Source organism: Scyliorhinus torazame, chromosome 15, assembly GCF_047496885.1.
Source record: "Scyliorhinus torazame isolate Kashiwa2021f chromosome 15, sScyTor2.1, whole genome shotgun sequence".
Classification (NCBI taxonomy): Eukaryota; Metazoa; Chordata; class Chondrichthyes; order Carcharhiniformes; family Scyliorhinidae; genus Scyliorhinus; species Scyliorhinus torazame.
In genome coordinates this window covers 188,926,090-188,938,663 of record NC_092721.1, presented here as the reverse complement: position 1 = coordinate 188,938,663, position 12,574 = coordinate 188,926,090, and positions in this window count along the sequence as shown.

Here is a 12,574-nt window from a genome sequence, read left to right as displayed (position 1 = left end):
CACCTCCACTCTATCCCCATAACCCAGTAACCCCACCCAACACTAAGGGCAATTTTGGACACTCAGGGCAATTTATCATGGCCAATCCACCTAACCTGCACATCTTTGGACTGTGGGAGGAAACCGGAGCACCCGGAGGAAACCCACGCACACATGGGGAGGATGTGCAGACTCCGCACAGACAGTGACCCAAGCCGGATTCGAACCTGGGACCCTGGAGCTGTGAAGCAATTGCGCTATCCACAATGCTACCGTGCTGCCCCTACATAAGCACTGGCATTGGATGAAGCATACAGGGTGTAGTGTTAATGAGGTCAGTCCATAAGAGGGTGGTTTAGGAGTCTGGTAACAGCGGGGAAGAAACTGTTTTTGAGTCTGTTATTGCGTGTTCTCAGATTTCTGTATCTCCTGCCCGATGGAAGAAGTTGGAAGAGTGAGTAAGCCGGGTGGGAGGGGTCTTTGATTATACTGCCTGCTTTCCCCAGGCAGCGGGAGGTGTAGATGGAGTCTACACTCCAGGTTCGTGTGATGGACTGGGCTGTGTTCACGACTCTCTGAAGAATGTGCTTTTTGCACATTCAGTGGCTGAAGGTTAAATCAAATCACATTTTCCTCACGTAATAGGCGCGATTTAACAAAACAAAATCAAAATCTGTTCTGGGTTGGATTAGTGGGGTGGTTAGCACTGGGAACGACCACGCTATCTAACGGTACTTGTTGCTATTTCGGGAGAAGTGCCTTTGTGCCTGGTCCCCGTTTGTGGGGATCAGTGCTAAACGGTCCATGGCCGGGGTATCTTCGGCGAGATAATGACGGATGGCCATCCGATCCAGTGCAGACATGGCTAAGTGGGCTTTTAAGCTAACTGATGCACGATCAATTGCACAAAGACGAGAGTTGGATGCAATCGAGGCTTTATTACACTAAGGTGTGTGGCCTCCCACAGCAGCTGCCGAAATGGCTGCTGTATGAGGAGCACACATATTTATACTCCATCTACTGGGCGGAGCCAGCAGGCAGGGAACTACCCCCGTACTTGTAGTGCAGGGCTTTACCACAAAGCACCTAATATATACATCATTGGTGACTACCACATTCACCCCCTGTTAAAATTGAGTCCGGCGGGGGTGGAGGAGAGTTATACAGAAGGATGATTTTTTTTTTTAAGTCCCGATCAAGTTACAGGTTCAGTCGGTCCGGAGCCTTGATCTGCCATTGGGGGCGCCACAGTTCTGGCGGCGATTCTGGTGTCGGTCTGGTCTTCGGTGACTCCGGGAGCGTGCCAAAATCCTCTTCATCCTCGGGCGTGGGCAGGTGGAGGACGGATTGTCCTGGGGCGGGGATTGCGGCTGGGTGTGCCGGGGAAGGGAGCATGGCGCCGGGCCGGAGGGGTGTGTATGTGTGGAACCTGCTGGTGCCAGGTCCCTGAGGGAGACAGTATTTTGGCGGCCGTTGGGGTACGCTACGCAGGCATACTGTGGGTTGGCGCGGAGTAGCTGTACCCTTTCAACCAACGGGTCCACCTTGTGGAGTCGTACGTGCTCACGGAGGAGTGCGGGTCCTGGAGCTGTGAGCCAGTCTGGAGCGACACCCCGGAGGTGGATTTCCTGGGGAAGGCAAAGAGACGTTCATGGGGTGTGTCGTTAGTCGCAGTGCATAGGAGCGACCAAATGGAGTGCAGTGCGTCGGGAGGGGGGACCTCCTGCAAGCGAGAGGCCGGGAGATTCTGGACCGTAGGGCCAGCTGGACGGCCCTCCAGACCATCCCATTCTCCCGCTCCACCTGCCCGTTTCCCCGGGGGTTATAGCTGGTCGTCCTGCTCGAGGTGATACCCTTGTTGAGCAGGAACTGATGCAGCTCATCGCTCATGAATGAGGTTCCCCTGTCGCTGTGGACGTAGTCAGGGAAGTCGAACAGAGTGAAGATGGTGTTGAGGGCTTTGATGACGGTGGCAGACGTCATGTCGGGGCATGGGATGGCGAAGGGGAATCTGGAATATTCATCGACCTCGCTGAGGAAGTACGTGTTATGGTCGGTGGAGGGGAGGGGCCTTTTGAAGTCCACACTGAGGTGTTCAAAGGGGCAGGAGACCTTCACCAGGCGCGCATGATCTGGCTGGTAGAAGTGTGGTTTGCACTCCGCCCAGACCTGGCAGACTCTGGTGATTGCCCTGACTTCCTCGACGGTGTAGGGCAGATTACGGGCCTTGATGAAGTGGTACAAACGTGTGACTTCCGGGTGCAAAGGTTGTCGTGCAGAGTCCGGAGTCGGTCCACCTATGCGCTGGCACATGTACCTCGGGATAGGGCATCGGGGGGCTCGTTGAGCTTACCAGGGCGATACAAAATCTCGTAGTTATAGGTGGAGAGCTCGATCTTCCACCTCATGATTTTATCGTTCTTGATCTTGCCCCGCTGTGTGTTGTTAAACATGAAGGCTACTGACCGTTGGTCAGTGAGGAGAGTGAATCTCCTGCCAGCCAGGTAATGCCTCCAATGCCGCACAGCTTCAATGATGGCTTGGGCCTCTTTTTCGACGGAGGAGTGCCAAATTTCGGATGCATGAAGGGTTCGTGAAAAGAATGCCACGGACCTGCCTGCCTGGTTGAGGGTGGCGGCTAGAGCGACGTCTGATGCATCGCTCTCGACTTGAAATGGTAACGTCTCATCGACTGCATGCATCGCGGCCTTGGCGATGTCAGCCTTAATACGGTTGAAGGCCCGGTGAGACTCGGCGGTTAGGGGAAAAAGAGTGGATTGAATGAGTGGGCGGGCCTTGTCCGCAGAATTTGGGAACCACTGGGCGTAATAAGAAAAGAACCCAAGGCAATGTTTGAGAGCCTTGGGGCAGTGGGGGAGGGGGCATTCCATGAGGGGGTGCTTGCGGTCGGGATCGGGCCCCAGAACTCCGTTCTGGATCACATAGCCGAGGATGGCTAAGCGGTTTGTGCTGAACACGCACTTCTCCTTGTTATACGTGAGGTTGAGGAGAGTGGCGGTGTGGAGAAATTTGGCAAGGTTGGCGTCTTGGTCCTGCTGATCGTGGCCGCAGATGGTGACATTGTCTAGGTACGGGAAAGTGGCCCGCAGCCCGTACCGGTCAACCATTCGGTCCATTTCCTGTTGGAAAACCGAGACCCGGTTGGCGACGCCAAAGGGAACCCTAAGAAAGTGGTAAAGGCGGCCATCTGCCTCGAAGGCAGTGTATGGGCGATCCGCCTTACAGGTGGGGAGCTGGTGGTAGGCGGATTTTAGGTCGACAGTTGAGAAGACCCGGTACTGTACAATCTGATTGACCATATCAGATATGCGTGGGAGGGGGTACACGTCGAGCTGCGTGTACCGATTGATGGTCTGACTGTAGTCTACGAACATTCTGTGTTTCTCCCCAGTTTTCACAACTACCACTTGGGCTCTCCAGGGGCTGTTGCTGGCCTCGATGATACCTTCCCGAAGCAGTCGCTGGACCTCGGACCTGATGAAGGTCTTGTCCTGGTCGCTGTACCGTCTGCTCCTGGTGGCGACGGGTTTGTAATCTGGGGTTAAGATTGCAAATAGGGAAGGTGGGTCGACCTTTAGGGTCGCGAGGCCACACACAGTAAGGGGTGGTAGGGGCCCGCCGAATTTCAATGTTGGGCTCTGGAGGTTGCACTGGAAGTCCAGGCCAAGTAGCAAGGCAGCGCAGAGGTTGGGAGGACGTAGAGGCGGAAGCCGCTGAACTCCATGCCCTGGACAGTGAGAGTGGATATACAGTACCCCCTGATCACCACGGAGTGGGACACGGAGGCCAGGGAGATTCTCTAGTTGGCGGGATGTACCACGAGGGAGCAGCGCCTTACTGTATCGGGACGGATGAAGCTCTTGGTGCTCCCGGAGTCCAGCAGGCAGGAGTTCTCATGCCCATCGATTTTCATGTTGGTAGAGGCCATTGCTAGGTTGCGTGGGCAGGACTGGTCAATCGTGACCGAGGCGAGACGTGGCTGGTCGTCGATGGTGGCAGACAATGGGGTGCCCGGGGGGCATGGGTCCTGGTACGATGGCGGCGCCCGAGGGCCGCACGTGTCGTGGGGGAAACAAGGTGGTGGCACCTGATGATCCTGGGGAGGACAAGATGGCGGCACCTACGGGCCGCACGTGGTGGTGGTCGAACAAGATGGCGGCGCCCACAGGCCGCACGTTGTCCGGGGAGGGGAAGGTGGCGGCACCCACTGGCCGTACATAGTGGGGGTCGGAACAATAGCGGCGACTGCGCGGGCCTGGCACACTGCAGCAAAATGTCCCTTCTTGCCGCAGGCCTTGCAAAGGGCACTCCAGGCCGGGCAGCGTTGTCAGGGGTGTTTTGGCTGCCCACAGAAGTAACATTTAGGGCCCCCGGGGTTGGTTGGCTGCCGCGCGGCACAGGCTGAGTGGGGTCCCCGTTGGGGCGGCCGTTTGCGGAGTCCACGATGTGTAGGAGGGGTGGGCCACGCGGCCGGGGGTGTTGGCCTGGATATTGCGCAAAGTGACCGTCAGCGAGAGCGCTAGCTTTTTGGTTGCCGCGAGGTCGAGCGTGGCCCCTTCTAAGAGGCACTAGCGGATTTAATCCGACCCTATCCCCGTAACAAAAGCGTCTCTCATGCGCAAGTTCGAGTGTTCCGTGGCCGTGACGGCCTGACAGTCACAGTCTCTGACTAGGGGAGTTAGAGCACGCCAGAAATCTTCCACTGACTCACCAGGAAGTTGACTACAAGTGGAGAGGATGTGTCTGGCGTAGAGCGTGTTAGTCCGCTGAGCGTAGTTTTCCTTCAGTAGCGCCATCGCGTCTTTGTAGGTCGGCGCGTCCTGGACAAGTGGAAAGACGTTGGAGCTCAGCCGCGTGTCGAGGATCTGAATCTTCTGTGCTTCTGGAATTGGGTCTGGTGCAGACCTGATGTAAGCTTCGAAACAGGCTAGCCAATGTTCAAAGTTCTTTCTGGCGTTCCCTGATTGCGGATCCAGCTGCAGGCGATCCGGCTTGATGCGGAGGTCCATCTTCTGAAAACTTTAGTGTAATAAACTGATGCACGATCAATTACACAAAGACGAGAGTTGGATGCAATCGAGACTTTATTACACTAAGGTGTGTGGCCTCCCACAGCAGCTGGCGAAATGGCTGCTGTATGAGGAGCACACATATTCATACTCCGCCTACTGGGCGGAGCCAGCAGGCAGGGAACTACCCCCGTCCGTACCTGTAGTACAGGGCCTTACCACAAAGCACCTAATATATACATCAGTGGTGACTACCACACTAACTTAACTGCAAGTCTGGATCCCACCTGTACTGGTCACGACGTTTCGCGAGATCTGGTTAGGTCTCGCAAGGTATAACGACCATTGGGAATCTCCGAAGAGGCCCCTTGCGGGATCTACCTTCTGATTCCGGTGGGATGCGGCTGGTGAATCACGTCCAATGTGCTGATACAGAACACAGAGAACTTAGCAAACTTGAAACCAATACAGAGGGAGTAAAACAACTTCATGTTTTTTCAACTGGCCACCTACTTTCTAAATGTGTGTGTGTTACACCCAAGTAGCTTAAGATTCATCTAACGCAAAATGTACATTGTTGTGGTCCATCAAATGTGGTGAGCAACAAGCAGGCATGAATCTATGTTTACACACTCCCAGGAATTGGCATCATGCCCGGTGCGACATGTCTAATCTAACATTTCCCTCTTCATCCCGTGAGTTAAACTTGTCCTCATTCGCTCCCGTGATCATCAGACATTTACTCCATTCTGCTGCCCCAATATGCAGGAGAGCAGTTGGCTCCAAAAATGGTCCCTCTGTCATTGTTACTGTAGAAATGCCTCCAGATTGTGAAAGGGGCGGTTCCCAAAGCTAATCCACCCACCTCATGGATCATAGATGTTTACAACATGGAAACAGGCCCTTTGGCCCAGCTGGTCCATGCCGTCCAGTTTCTATCACTGAGCTCGTCCCACTTGCCTGCATTTGGCCCATATCCCTCCTTACCCACCCTGCCCATGTAACTATCTACCTTTTTAAAGGACAAAATTGTACCCGCCTCTACCACTGCCTTTGGCAGCCCATTCCAGATGCTCACCACCCTCTGTGTGAAAATGTTTCCCCTCTGGTCTCTCTTGTATCTCTCCCCTCTCACCTTAAACCTATGCTCTCTAGTTCTAGACTCCTCTACCTTTGGGTCTACTTTATCTATGCTCCTCATTATTTTATAGGCCTCTATAAGATCACCCCTAAGCCTCCTATGCTCCAGGCAAAAAATGTCCCAGCCTATCCAGCCTCTCCTTATAGCTCAGACCATCAAGTCCTGGTAGCATCCTCGTAAATCTCTTCTGCACACTTTCTAGTTTAACAATATCCTTCCTATAGTAGGGTGACCAGAACTGAACACAGTATTCGATGTGTGGTCTTACTAATGTCTTGTACAACTTCAACAAGACGTCCCAACATATTCCATATTCTGACCAATGCTGAATGCCTTCTCCAACACCCTGTCCACCTGCGACTCCACCTTCAAGGAGTTATGAACATGTATTCCAAGATCGCTTAGTTCTGTAACTCTCACCAACTCCCTACCATTAACTGAGTAGGTCCTGTCCTGATTTGGTCTACCAAAATGCATCACCTCACATTTATCCAAACTAAACAGAAATTGAACAGAAGCCAGCCTGCAATCAACAGGGCCTTTCCTTTTTACTTTAACAACAACAGCCAGCCCCTTAAGAATTGAGAGTTTTGGCCCTTCTCCCCAATCTCATGGGATGATAAATAATGTTCAGAGAGATTAGGTATATGATCTTACCCCCCCAGAAGGTGATGAAGAAGCTTATCCTCTCTCACCACAAACATAGAGATTTTTGCTATTAAATCAGAATTTTTATTTATTTATTCATGGAACGTGGGCATTTCTGTCTGGGCCAACATTTATTACTCATCTCTTATTGCCCTCGACCTGATAGTATGCTCACTTTATGGAACACCATAGATTGCAATCACACCAACCGAGAGGGAAATAAAGTTGGAAGAAGAATCACCACATGACACAATCATTGCAAATCTAATTCTAATAATCTTTTTCGAATAATCTTTATCGTCACAAATTAATGCTGCAATGAAGTCCCGGAAGGCGTGCTTGTTCGGTGAATAGTATATTCTGGATTCTCCCTCAGTGTACCTGAACAGGCGCCGGAGTGTGGCGACTAGGGGATTTTCACAGAAACTTCATTGCAGTGTTAATGTAAGCCTACTTGTGACAATAATAAAGATTATTATTATTAGTTACTGTGAAAATCCCCTAGTCGCCACACTCCGGCGCCTGTTCAGGTACACTGAGGGAGAATTTAGAATGTCCAATTTACCTAACAAGCACGTCTTTTGGGACTTGTGGGAGGAAACCAAGAGCACCCAGAGGAAACCCACGCACACACAGGGAGAATGTGTAGACTCCGTACAGACAGTGACCCAAGCCAGGGATCGAACCTGGGACCCTGGTGCTGTGAAGCAACAGTGCTAACCACTCTGCTACCATGCCGCCCAGGACGGTATTGCACAGCATCACTGGCAGAAGTCACTTGCCCACCCAATGGGGCATGAGCCCAGTGATGGAGCTGAGCTAAAATACCTTAAGAGTGAGAAACCAGGTCCACTTTTACATTTGTCACTTGCTTAACTTGGAGGGTTGAGACGTGATGCCCATGTATTGGCTTAATCCCTCACATGGATTGTGGAATACCCTTATCCCAGAGCAGAGGTTTACATTCAGACATTTACATGTCAATGATCCCGCTGTTAGGAGGAGGGAGTTGGTTTTGGCAACGTAAACGTGGGGAGAGAGCACAAGGCTTTGGTGCTCCTATAATCTAAACTAACACGGCAGACTAGCGACCTGTCCCAGGAATAACTAACTGTAGAAACGGACAAAAGTCTGCCTTCGTGCTCTACTAGGTGCGGGATGCGAACAAAGAAGAATCTAAAAGAAACATGTAACAAATATATGTACTTGCCAAATGACTTTCAATGCAGACAAGCGTGAGGTATGATATTTTGCTTGGAAGTCTATATAATGCTTTGGTAATAAAAAACGAATTGAGGTAGCAGCAGAAAAGGATCTAGAGGTACAGATACACCATTCACTAAAAGGAGTGATACAGGTTAATAATGCCATTAAAAAGGACTGGGGTTCATTTCTAGAAGGCTAGACTTAAAAAGCAGAGAAGTTATGTTCAGCTGGCAATGAACATTGATGAGACCTTTCGGTACAGTACTGGCCTTCATTTTATAACTAGGATCCAACGGAGAAGGTGAAAAAATGATTCCAAGGATTACAACCAAAACATACATATTGCGAAAGACTGAGCAAACCCGAGCTCTTTTCTCAAGAAATGAGAAGTCTAAAGGGGTGACCTGATAGCGATCTTTAAAATTATGATAGGAATTGGATGGCAAGCGAGTTTTCTGGCCAGTAATTGGCCAGTTCGTCAACCATCGTATCAGGCGTCAGACGCCTACACAATGTGTGGGGTGGGAAATCTGAAATGCGCCAAACATCCGGGTCTTATAATCCATTTCAGAGTGTCAGCTTGGATTTTGCGCTCTGGTCCTTGGAGTGAGGCATGAACCAGAAACAACATGGCCGACGTTTTCCGGCCATTCCCAGTCCACAAACCCTGGCCGCACATTTCCTGACAGTGGTGGGTGCATGCAACGGGAAACCTCGTTCACAGTGCCAGGACCAGAGGATCACGTCGCTGGAAATGGCAGGCTGCCTCTGTTGCCACGAAACACGCGGCCGGGGGGCGGGGGGGGGGGGGGGGGGGGGGGGGGGCGTTCACGGGAAATCTCACCCTATGTCTCAGAGATTCTTTCGTCGCACGAACATCAGAATGGACCAGCTGAGGCACATGGCCTGTTCCTGTCATGTATTTCTATGCATCTCTGTACAAAAAGCATAAGTGTGTAGCAGTGATTCTCTGTGGCAGGTCCAGCCTGTACATGGGTCACAATATCTTGAGAAACTATGAGATATAGTTGAGAGAAGTCATTAATTCTCTCTGTCCCAATAAGGTAGTTACTTTGGCCAAGACGCTGAAAACAGATGCAAAATGGATGCCATGCTAATCAGACATATCTGTTCAAAAGTCTGGATTTAGCACATAGTTTTGGTTCAAATTACTGATTACCGTCATTTGGATTGGCCTGGTTCTCCTAAGCGAGGCCTTTACAGATTTCATACTCAAGCTTAATGGAGCAATATATGTGGGTACTCTGGCTGGCATACAGCGGCAGGTTTATAGGGCAATTCAGGGACAGAGAGAGAGATAGAGTAAACCGGTTCTTGAACATGGCACTGGAGATCCTAGCGAAGGAGGTCCAGAGAAAGATACATTTCGGCAGTGGTGAAAGGTGCCACCTCACCCTTCTTGCCCTCCTGTCCTCCGCCTGTCCTCCTCCCATTCCTTGCCCAGGCCAACCCTAGCAAGATAGCAATGTTCAGACACTTGTTTCCCTTGGTGATGCCACAAAGATTTCCGATAAGGTGGAATACCGCAGCACTTACTCTTCTGAGGGGAATTTCTCAGGAGGTTTGCTGAAGAATGTTGCGGTGTGGGTGAAGAGTGTATCAGAAAGTCTCCCTGTGTCTCAGAGGGTGCTCTTCACAACTCTGTTAGTCAGTGAACCTGAAATGGTGAGGATTTTTAAAAAGGTAACTTGAAACTAATATCAACATCTAGTTTACTCCCAAATAGCTAGTCATTATTTGCAGAGGACATCCGGACAAATGCTAGCTGCCAAAATGTGTGCAACCTCTTCAATGAGGGTTAGCAACTAATTAATTGGCAATGAACGCCTTTGTGAGCTTCCCGGTGGTTGTTTCCAGTGAAGGCTTCAGTAAGATGGTCTCTTGCACCAAACATTGGCTGAAATGGCTTCTCAGCTTGGCCATCTCGGAGGATCATTAGTGCCTGAATTGTAACTTAAATGAAAATCGCTTATTGTCACAAATAGGCTTCAAATGAAGTTACTGTGAAAAGCCCCTAATCGCCACATTCCGGCGTCATCCCTACTGAATCCTTAGCATAGAAGATGGACACTTGGGCCAACTTGATTATGTTGGTGCCTCACAAAAGCTGTCACAGGACATGGGATTAGGAGTAGGCCATTGAGCCTGCTCTGCCATTCAATTAGATCATGGCTAATCATCTACCTCAATGCCACTTTCCCATGCTATCTCCATATCCCCTGATGTCATTAGTCTCCAGAAATCGACCTTGAACATATTCAATGATTGAACGTCCGCAGCCCTCTGAGATAGAGAATTCCAAAGGCTCACCACCATCTGAGTGAAGAAATTCCTCCTCATTGTGGTGATATACATATGCATAGTAATGCATATAGTTAGATATAGGACCTCCGGCCAGCAGGTGGGGACAGAGATCCACCAGGTGACTCCACAGAACCCAGGAGGAGTTGGTAGTAAGTCGTACTGCAGGACAATCACATTAGAAGTAGTTCCAGGAGAATTCACTTATTCGTTACAGTTTGTATATTTCATTAGTTATCTTTCCACGAGTTCATTTTGTTAATAACTATCTCACTAGTCAAAGAACTAGATGTTCTGTGTGCATCTTTACCATGGCCACAGCACAGAACATAACACTCACCTCAGTCTTAAATGGCCTGCCCCTTATCCTGAGATTATGTCCTCTGGTTTTAGACCCACCAGCCAGGGGGGGAGCATCCTGTCTATATCCTCCCTGCCATACCCTGTAAACATCTTGTGAGTTTTAATGAGGTCACCCCTCATTCTTCGAAACTCTCGGGCACATACACCCAGTCTTCCCAATACCTCCTCATGAGGCAACCCGGCCATCCCTGGGATTAATCTGGTGAATCTCCATTGCACTTCCTCTATGACAAATATATTCTTCTTTAAGATAAGGAGACCAAAACAGTGCACAAAATTCCAGATGAGGTACCAACAAGGCACTGTATAACTGTAGCAAAACATCTTTACTCCTCTACTCAAATCCATTGTGATGAAGGTCAATATATAATTTGCTTTCTGCACCTGCATAGCATCTTTTAGTGAGTCATGAACAAGGGAACGTACATTCCTTTGGATATCAACACTCCCCAACCTCTTGCCATTTAAGAAATATTCTGCCTTTCTGTTTTTGGTATAAAAATGAAAAGTTATACACTTATTCACCTTCTGGTCCATCTGTCATGTTTTCGCCCATTAATTTAGCCTGCCCAAGTCATCTTGAAGCCTCCTTGCAAGTTCACCCCCCACATCCCCCAATTTGGTATCATCAGCAAATAAATTGTGGTCAGCTGTGGCCTAGCACCGATTCTTGCGGTACCGCACTGTTATATTACCACGATTTTCTTCCAGCATGGCCCTATGTAGTGTTGGCAAAGAATATACCAATCCAAAGATTGAAACAAAACTAATGCATTATTACACTACGAATTAAATGGAATTTGCACACTCTACTGAGCTATAGATGCTAATAAATTAAATTGAATCTGTCTTACAGTACTCAATATTCTATCTAGTCACTAACTACACTATGATATAACCTCATGCTATTTATCTCTAATTACATTTAATCTGCTCTGACTTCTCACCATGTGTTCTAGTTTAATTTACTAACTTCCTGTGCGGGGCCTTTTCAAAAGCCATCTGAAAATACAAATACACCACATCCACTGGTTCTCCTTTACCAATGCTACCAGCAATATCCTCAGCAAACTCCAACACGTTTGTCAAACATGATTTCTCTTTCATAAATCCCATGTTGACTCTGCCCAATTTTACCACTAATTTCCAAATGTCCAGTTATCACACCCTTTATAATAGATTCTAACATTGTCACTACTGCTGACATCAAACTAACAGGTCTTAGTTCTCCATTCTCCCTTTCCCTCCCTTCTTAAATAGCGAGGTTACATTTGCTACTTTCCAGTCGGCAGAAATCTCTCCCGAATCTATAAACTTTTGAAAGATGACCACCAATGCATCTATTAACTCTCTAGTCACCTCCTTCAACACCCTAAGATGCAGAAAATCTCCCAGAAATACTATGCGATCAAGGGACTGGAAAAACTGAGGAATTAGTATTAGTAAAGAGGTAGTACTTGAGAAATTAACTGAACTGATGGTTGGTATATAGACTTGCCAAGCAATAACCTGCTCACTGATGCTTGGTTTGGGTACAGCCAGTACCGTTCAGCTCCTGACCTTAGTTCAAACATGGAAAAGAAATGTGAATTCCAGAGGTGAGGCGAGAGTGACTTCACCGGATATCAATGTCGCCATTGGCCGCGCATGGCATCAAGGAGCCCTGGCAAAGCTGCAGTCAATGGAAATCACGGGGGAAAATAATCCCTTGGCCGGAACCATACCTGTCGCAAAGGAAGATGGTTATAGTTTTGGAGCAAATGGAGGAAACCCACGTTGACATGGGGAGAAGGTGCAAACTCCACACAGGCAGTCACCTGAGGCCAGAATTGAACCTGGGTCCATGGTGCTGTGAGGCAGCAGTGCTAACCACTGCACCACCGTG